General features: G+C 49.8%; 1 protein-coding gene across 1 annotated transcript in view; it reads right to left on the reverse strand.

The window, feature by feature from the left end:
* Positions 1-8,016, reverse strand: part of GARRE1 (granule associated Rac and RHOG effector 1) — a 62,147-nt gene extending 54,131 nt beyond the window's left edge. Inside the window, exon 1 of the mRNA XM_044269934.1 lies at positions 7,814-8,016. The gene's annotated coding sequence lies outside the window, so the exon portion shown is untranslated. The remainder of the gene's footprint in view (positions 1-7,813) is intronic.
* Positions 8,017-10,107: the final 2,091 nt, after the last annotated feature.

Below are 10,107 nucleotides of genomic sequence, written 5' to 3' on the forward strand. Positions count from 1 at the left end.
CTACACAATGTACAGCGCTGTGCTGCGGCGCTTACTTATTACATCACTATTGCTATGAATGTTAGGCTACTTTCACACTTGCGGCAGAGGATTCCGGCAGGCAGTCCCGTCTGACAAATGCTTTGCAATACCGGATCCGTCTCTCGGGCGTCATCCAGAAAAACGGATCCGGTATTCACATTTTTTTTTGTGGCATTTTTAAAGGTCTGTGCATGCCCAGATCGAAAAGCCGGATCCGTTTTGCCAGAACACTGAATGCCGGATCCGGCAAGTGATCAGTATTTTTGGTCGGAGATAAAACTGCGGCATGCTGGAGTATTTTCTCCGTCCAAAAAAACGTAAGAGGGACTGAACTGATGCATCCTGAACGGATAGCTCTCCATTCAGAATGCATTAGGATAAAACGGAAGCGTTTCTTTCCGGTATTGAGCCCCTAGGACGGAATTTAATGCCGGAAAACAAAAACGCTAGTGTGAAAGTCCCCTAAGACCAGACATACAAAGATAGATTACACCGCAACTACACGTTACCGTGCAAAGGACTCTCTGCGGACACGATAATCCGTCCGCATTCCACACCACTTCACCCCAAATCCAAAAGATTACTCCTTAACCACAATTTTCATTTCCTACCTGTGGTTACAGCAAACCTAAAAATTCCTGTCCACGGGCACCACTCACTCAAGTGCCAAGAGCTAGAAACTAAAAAACGGAGGCTGTTCTCAGACCGCGGTATTCATGGTATATCTGATAACACAACGGGGCAATTTTTTTGCACAAATCACCTCTTGGCCAGAAAACAGGCAAACAGCTGATAAATACTGGAGCCCCTTATGGGTCGTCGCATGAATTCGCATTTTTTTTTTTTTTTTTTTTTAGGGGCAGAAAAATCAGGAGTTTTTTTTCAGGATAACTGCATTTTTTTCCCCCTGCCGATTCTTGCAAAAGGCCTAAAAAAAATAAATAAGCTGGAGTTTTATTACGACTGGTGCAAAAGAAAACTGCCTTTGTAGCCCATAGCAACCAATCACATTGATCCTTTAAGGAGCTCTGAAAAATGAAAGGTGGGATGGATTTGATTGGTTGCTATGGGCAACTACAGCAGACTTCACATCACCATTATTTTTCCATTCTTCTGATCGGTCAGCAGAAAATAAAATAAAAAAAATCCTGTAAAAAACGGACCCTGTGCATCAGTTATGCACATTTGGCATCCATGTGAGCCATTCCCGTCTGACATCCGTTTTTTTTAAGATGGAAAAAGGTGCATGCCAAATGTGCCTAACTGATGCACAGGATGTTTTTTTTTTTTTTTTTTTTTTACACAGTATCCGTTTTTTTATTCTCTGTTCTTCTGATGGATCAGGAGAATGGAAAAATAGCGCTGATGTGAACGCTCTTAGAACCAAATTTGATAAGTCTTCCCCTACGTCTCCTGCATTTCTTATTTCCCGCCGACCTTCATCTAACACCATTTTACCCCAAAAAATAAAATAAAGGCCTCATGGACAAGGCCGGTGTGTTTTGCATCCGTGTGCGTTCCGCAATTTGCGGAACGGCACGGACAGCCTTTATTTTAACTGCCTATTCTTGTCCTATCTACAAGAATAGGACAGGTTATATATTTTTTTCATTGAAGTGAATGGGTCCGCATCCGAGCCGCCAAAACTGCGGCTCGGATGCGGACCAAAATAACGGCCGTGTGCATGAGGCCTAAAGAAAAGCCTCTCTAAAAAGCTGAAAGTTAATAGAGGAATCTAAAGTTCAACTACAAAAAAAAGTTACAATTACAAAAAATAAATAAAAATTACAGTTAAAAACGGTTACCTCGAGGAGGTATTAAAATAAACCTAGGATGATATCATCCTGAGGCACGTTTTCTGAGTCACACCCCGACATCATGCCCTCTCAGGTAGTGATGGGGGTGAGATCAGCGGGCGCTGGTGCAGGCGACCGCATAGTGAACGGGTTACCGCACATTTCCTGCAATCGGCCAGAGAATTACCAGAAAGCCTCCGCAGATGTTTACCATTCAAACTGGTTCCCACAAGAATGTACAAGAACTAAAACCAAAAAAAGACAAAGAAACAAAACATTGTGTTAATTAGCGGCTGGTAGGACCGGCGGGGCGGAAACCAGCGGCCAGTCATTCACCAGTCTGGGACGCATCGCTTTGTGGCTTTTAATCGCTGTCATTCAGGGCTGCTTCCCGACAGCCGACACCACGTGAATACGCTGGGAAAAAAATCCAGAGGCGTAAGAACCACCACAATTAATGATCTACTGTATAAATTAAAGCTTCCTTTTTGGTTTAACCCATTCTAACCTGTTTTTTTTTTTTTTTTATTACTTACTTGAAAAATTCCTTAAAAGGGAATCGGTCTCCACGATACTGGACAATTATCAGTAGTAATACAGGAGGAGTACTGCACCCAAGGAGTCCAGACCGCCTCAAATGTCAGCTGAAATACAGTCCGGACCAACATAAAGGAGAGGACTCCTGCGCGCCTGCACAGCAGTCCTGACAATGTATCAGCACAGATTAATGGGAGGCAGTAAGAAAACAAAACGTACCAATCTGGACTCCTTATGTGCCGGACTACTCCTGTATCACAGCAGATAACAGTCCAAGATTCCCTTTAAAGGGGGTGTCCCATTAAGACAACTTACCCCCTATCCAGAGAATAGATAAGTGTCTGATCGGCTGAGCTCAAGAACAGGGGCCCGTGCTCCCCGTTTGACACACGCGTTTCTACTCCTCCATCATTCAGCTCAGCAGACATGGCACGTAATAAGCTGGTGTTCCATGCGCCAGTCTTAAAGGGCTATTTATTTCCCTTTTCAGACACTGATGACATCACTAGGACATGCCATCAATGTCAGATAGGCGCAAGTCCGACCTCAGACCCACTCCTATCTCCAGAACAGAGCCCCCGAAGTGAAGGACAGTATACTGCGCATGCACGCGTGCTCTCCATTCACCGCAATGAAAATTCCAAAAATATTCAGAAGTCCCGTAGCAGCGAACGGAGAGTGCATCACGCATGCACGCCCGCCTCTGCTGGAAGTGGCCCAACCAGCGCTCAGCTATTTTCGGAACTCACAGAAAGGAGCGCAGAGCGTTGCCGCATACGCACGGCTGCTCTCTGCGTAATTCAGGGGTCCCCTCCTGGAGGCAGAAGCAGGTCCTAGACGTGGGAACCGCACCTATCTGCCATTGGTGGCATATCCTCTAATAGTCTTGTTGCACATGCGTCCCGTCCGCAATTGTGCGGACCCATGGGGCAGGGGTGGATGCGGACAGCACACTGTGTGCCATCTGCATTTCCGGAGCGCGCCGCTGTTCTTCCGTTCCGCGGCTCCAGGAAAAAATAAAATAGAGCATGTCCTATTCTTCTCCACAATTGCGGACAAGAATAGGCATTTCTATGGGTGTGCCGGCCGGGTGTACTGCGGATCCGCAATGCACTACGGACGCGTGAATGGACCCTTTAAGACGCCGGCAGAACGGAGCGAGAGCGGACCAGCCCAACATGGGTAGCGGAAACTACGCTGTGATGGCTGACCTCCGGCGCTCCAGCTGTGGTAAAACTACAACACCCAAGATGCACACTTGCTTCGCTGTTCCCAGAACTCCATAGAAATGAATGGAGCATGCTGGGAGTTGTAGTTTCACCACAGCGGGAGTGCTGGCTTCTATCACCTTCATCAAGGTCTCTCCTCTTTACAAACCGCGCGCAAGTTCTTCCTAAAAAAACTACTAAAATCTGGAAAAATAAAAAAATATTAGATATCCATCTAAGGTCGCACATACTCCAAATACGTCCCTTACCGAGCTGATCTACAAGCAGCACTGATTAACCCCGGCATTTCCAGAGCCATGATCATATACCGCTCACGGGTTCTGCATGGCATCGGTTTGTATACGGCAACTTCAAGTAGCAGCGCGACTTCCTTCTCGTCATGTGGGACTCATTCAGGAGGCCGCCTGCTATGGGAAGTTCTGCTTCATGAGGTCACCGCATGCCATTCACATTCCTTATAATGTGAACGAAACCTACGACGGTCACACCGTGAAGGAATAACAGGTTTGACCGAGCGCTGCTCTCGATGGTCCAGGGACTATAGCCTCGCATTCCTCTGGAGACATGGGGGCAGGTTGTGCGAGTTTAAAACCGTAAAAATTAGGTCTTTGTAGTTTATCCCCCTGTGGAGGAAATGGTGCGCCACGCTGGCATCTACTGCGCCCGGATGACGGACTATAGGGTTTGTCTAAGGGTGGGACCCCAACTGAGCCTATGGACATCGTAGGAGAGGGGTTCCTCCACTAAGCAACCCCAAAGCGAGGGTATGTTCACAGGGAATCTGTGGCAGTAATGACGCTTCCGTGGCTTCAGCCCCTTGCGGATGGACTAGTTCACGAGTCGACAACCGCCATGATGTCCAGGGGAGTCCGCATCGAGAAGCTTGGCCAAGATCAACTCCGCTGGAATTAAGGATCAGGCGTTCAAATCCAACATGTCCCAAATTTTACTCTTTTATAAAGACACGTCAAGCAGTTCCCATGAGGATATTTGCGTTCTCCATTTAAAAAAAAAAAAAAAAAAAAAAAAAAAAAAAAAAAATTATATATCCCTCAATAAAGGTTTTTACCATCATTTGGTAGCAGAAATACAGGTAGATGGGAAAATGTCTGAGCCAATGGGGAGGACCCTGCGTAGGCAGCGACAGCCAGAAACAGGAAGAATACAGATCAAATCGGAAACCTGTCTGCCTGGGAAAACGGCGAGACTGGAGCGCGCCGAGCGAGGGATTGTGGGGGAATCACACAATACATGCCGGAGACTAGAAACATAAAGCTAATCTTCAGTCATTTATCTGTCTGGGGCCACCGTACCAACCAACAAATGCATCGTACTGGGTGTACTGGTATGCAATAGCACCATGACCAATCAGGACGGCTGCAGGTCCAATCACTGCTACGCCCCACAGACCACTCCCTGCAATCCGCTACGCCCCACAGACCACTCCCTGCAATCCGCTACGCCCCACAGACCACTCCCTGCAATCCGCTACGCCCCACAGACCACTCCCTGCAATCCGCTACGCCCCACAGACCACTCCCTGCAATCCGCTACGCCCCACAGACCACTCCCTGCAATCCGCTACGCCCCACAGACCACTCCCTGCAATCCGCTACGCCCCACAGACCACTCCCTGCAATCCGCTACGCCCCACAGACCACTCCCTGCAATCCGCTACGCCCCACAGACCACTCCCTGCAATCCGCTACGCCCCACAGACCACTCCCTGCAATCCGCTACGCCCCACAGACCACTCCCTGCAATCCGCTACGCCCCACAGACCACTCCCTGCAATCCGCTACGCCCCACAGACCACTCCCTGCAATCCGCTACATTAGGCCTCTTGCACACGACCGTATGGCTTTTTCAGTATTTTGTGTTATGCGGACAATAGGACATGTTCCATCTTTGAATGGAACGGAAAAGCGGAAATACATAAACAAAAGGCTTCTGTTTTTTTTGTGGATCCATTGAAATGAATGGTTCCGTATACGGAACGCAAAAAACTGAAAAAATAAATAAAATAAATATGTTCATGTGCAAGAGGCCCTAAGCCTTATGCACACAACCGTTGTGTGTTTTGCGGTCCGCAAATTACGAACCCGCAAAACACGGATGGCGTCTGTGTGTGTTCCGCAATTTGCGGAACAGCACGGACAGCCATCAATATAACTGCCTATTCTTGTCCGCAAAACTGACAATAGGACAGGTTTTTTTTTTTTTTGCGGACCACGGAACGGAGCAATGGATGCGGACAGTACACGGAGTGCTGTCCGCCTCTTTTGCGGCCCCACTGAAGTGAATAGATCCGCGTCCAAGCCGCAAAAACTGCGGCTCGGATGCGGACCAGAACAACGGCCGTGTGCATGAGGCCTTACTATTACATTATTCCTTACAGAGCAGCGGAGATCGGGATCCTTCCTCTACATCGGCAGCGATCCCTGCGGCACTGAGCGTGTGACGGACGAGCCGGTCTGAGCAAAACTGTGCAGAGGAGAAGCTGCAGCGCAGTCCACCCCCGGCCGACCGCTGTAATACGGCGGAGACATAGCCGGAAAATGAGGACGTCCAACAGCCTGAATCCCAAGCTTTACAGCAAGTAGGGGGGTCTACAGGCTCTGGGCAGACACTTATCTATAGTGCACATGAGCGGGATCTGCAACGTCTCACGGACACTGCCCCTACAGAGCACGTGCGACCACCTATATTATACCGTCCATCACACTTCACAATGTGCACAGAGACCCTTTAATTACCCCTCAATAATGCAAGAGGCGAGGTCGTTCTGAAATGTCTTCCTACAGAAGAGCCCCCAGACCCACCCTCCTCTGCCTCACTAATCCCACCGCCGTGCAGATCACTGAAATCAGGGATGGTCAACCTGTGGCTCTCCAGCTGTTGCAAAACTACAACTCCCAGCATGCCCTGCTGGACGCGGATAGGTGCAAACAGTCTGGGCATGCTGGGAGTCCTAAATAAACACATAGAAGGGGGCCTGGGGCGACTCTTATTTCAAACCCAATCCTGGTTTTTGCCTTCAAAAATCATATAAAGACCTGAAGGCGCGGCCGCACCGTATGATGGGGGCTAACTCCACCACAGCTACAGGAGCCGGGGGATGGGGACCGGCTGGCTTTCTGTGTAGACCCCCAAACATCATTCATACTGACGGATCACCCCCAAAACACTCATACACGGCCATTACTTTACTAATTACCTCCCAATACACCCCTCATGCTGATACATTCCCCCAATAATGCTATTACACCCCCCACATTCCTCTGCCCCCATCATCCATGTACGTCCCCCCCCCCCCATCATCCATGTACGTCCCCCCCCCCCCATCATCCATGTACGTCCCCCCCCCCCATCATCCATGTACGTCCCCCCCCCCATCATCCCTGTCTCCCCCCCCCATCATCCATGTACTCCCCCCCCCCCATCATCCATGTACGTCCCCCCCCCATCATCCATGTACGTCCCCCCCCCCATCATCCATGTACGTCCCCCCCCCCCCATCATCCATGTACGTCCCCCCCCCCCATCATCCATGTACGTCCCCCCCCCCATCATCCATGTACGTCCCCCCCCCCCATCATCCATGTACGTCCCCCCCCCATCATCCATGTACGTCCCCCCCCCCCATCATCCATGTACGGTCCCCCCCCCCCCATCATCCATGTACGTCCCCCCCCCCATCATCCATGTACGTCCCCCCCCCATCATCCATGTACGTCCCCCCCCCATCATCCATGTACGTCCCACCCCCCCATCATCCATGTACGTCCCCCCCCCCCATCATCCATGTACGTCCCCCCCCATCATCCATGTACGTCCCCCCCCCATCATCCATGTACGTCCCCCCCCCATCATCCATGTACGTCCCCCCCCCCATCATCCATGTACGTCCCCCCCCATCATCCATGTACGTCCCCCCCCCCCATCATCCATGTACGTCCCCCCCCCCATCATCCATGTACGTCCCCCCCCCCCCATCATCCATGTACGTCCCCCCCCCATCATCCATGTACGTCCCCCCCCCCCCCATCATCATACATGTACGGCCCCCACATTCCTCTGCCCCCCGTGCTCCATCCCCCTCCAGTGATGACAGATCGCACACCCGCTGCTCCCCCGCAGCCCGGGCCTCACCCACCGGCTCCTCACAGCCACCGCATCAATCCGACAGCTCATCGGGGAGGGAGGAGGGGGACACGGCCCCGGACTCACCGTGCTCCAGTCACCGTCCTCCGGGGTCGCTCTCACCATCTAGTCCCTGACACCCCGCCCGCCGGAAGTGACGTCACGGCTCTCTTCTCCTTTCACAGAATGTACCCCTCCACAGAGCGGGGCAAATCTCTTACTTTCCTCCGGAGCCTGATTTGCAGGGACAGTCCCGGTGTTACATGAAGCTCGGTCTCCGGCGTGCGCGCCCCCGCGACCACACAGCGCTAGGCAGATACGTGCTCGTCCCCGCGCCTAGAGCTGTGTGTCGCGCATGCGCGCCCCAGGGGCTTGGCGCTCAGAGACTGAGCTGCGCCACACTGACGGGTCCAGGTGCTAGAAGGGAGGGGGGCAGATAGCCCTAACAGCCAATCAGGTGCCAGCATTCATATTACAGGTCCAGTCCAAAACCTAATTGGTTGCCATGGGCAACTGCTCCACTCTTCAGACATCTTCCCCAATACACCCGACACCTCATCAGCAGAGAGCGTCGTCCACACCGGTGTAGAGGAAATGTGTACGGTCGCCCTTAGCAACCGTAAAGCCAATACCGTACTGAACACCGTCTCTGCTGATGCACTATTTCCCCTCCATGCTTTAACCTGCAGCTCTGCTCAGACAGTTTTGTCAAAGCGAATGCTCAGCAGATAGTATTGCCTTCCATTAATTCTGCCAGCAGAATAGTGAGTGCAGCTCTGGAGTATAATACAGGATGTAACTCAGGATCAGCACAGGATAAGTAATGTATGTACACAGTGACTGCACCAGCAGAATAGTGAGTGCAGCTCTGGAGTATAATACAGGATGTAACTCAGGATCAGTACAGGATAAGTAATGTATGTACACAGTGACTGCACCAGCAGAATAGTGAGTGCAGCTCTGGAGTATAATACAGGATGTAACTCAGGATCAGTACAGGATAAGTAATGTATGTACACAGTGACTGCACCAGCAGAATAGTGAGTGCAGCTCTGGAGTATAATACAGGATGTAACTCAGGATCAGTACAGGATAAGTAATGTATGTACACAGTGACTGCACCAGCAGAATAGTGAGTGCAGCTCTGGAGTATAATACAGGATGTAACTCAGGATCAGTACAGGATAAGTAATGTATGTACACAGTGACTGCACCAGCAGAATAGTGAGTGCAGCTCTGGAGTATAATACAGGATGTAACTCAGGATCAGTACAGGATAAGTAATGTATGTACACAGTGACTGCACCAGCAGAATAGTGAGTGCAGCTCTGGAGTATAATACAGGATGTAACTCAGGATCAGTACAGGATAAGTAATGTATGTACACAGTGACTGCACCAGCAGAATAGTGAGTGCAGCTCTGGAGTATAATACAGGATGTAACTCAGGATCAGTACAGGATAAGTAATGTATGTACACAGTGACTGCACCAGCAGAATAGTGAGTGCAGCTCTGGAGTATAATACAGGATGTAACTCAGGATCAGTACAGGATAAGTAATGTATGTACACAGTGACTGCACCAGCAGAATAGTGAGTGCAGCTCTGGAGTATAATACAGGATGTAACTCAGGATCAGTACAGGATAAGTAATGTATGTACACAGTGACTGCACCAGCAGAATAGTGAGTGCAGCTCTGGAGTATAATACAGGATGTAACTCAGGATCAGTACAGGATAAGTAATGTATGTACACAGTGACTGCACCAGCAGAATAGTGAGTGCAGCTCTGGAGTATAATACAGGATGTAACTCAGGATCAGTACAGGATAAGTAATGTATGTACACAGTGACTGCACCAGCAGAATAGTGAGTGCAGCTCTGGAGTATAATACAGGATGTAACTCAGGATCAGTACAGGATAAGTAATGTATGTACACAGTGACTGCACCAGCAGAATAGTGAGTGCAGCTCTGGAGTATAATACAGGATGTAACTCAGGATCAGTACAGGATAAGTAATGTATGTACACAGTGACTGCACCAGCAGAATAGTGAGTGCAGCTCTGGAGTATAATACAGGATGTAACTCAGGATCAGTACAGGATAAGTAATGTATGTACACAGTGACTGCACCAGCAGAATAGTGAGTGCAGCTCTGGAGTATAATACAGGATGTAACTCAGGATCAGTACAGGATAAGTAATGTATGTACACAGTGACTGCACCAGCAGAATAGTGAGTGCAGCTCTGGAGTATAATACAGGATGTAACTCAGGATCAGTACAGGATAAGTAATGTATGTACACAGTGACTGCACCAGCAGAATAGTGAGTGCAGCTCTGGAGTATAATACAGGATGTAACTCAGGATCAGTACAGGA

The sequence above is a fragment of the Bufo gargarizans genome, chromosome 10 (assembly GCF_014858855.1).
Source record: "Bufo gargarizans isolate SCDJY-AF-19 chromosome 10, ASM1485885v1, whole genome shotgun sequence".
Taxonomy (NCBI): Eukaryota; Metazoa; Chordata; class Amphibia; order Anura; family Bufonidae; genus Bufo; species Bufo gargarizans.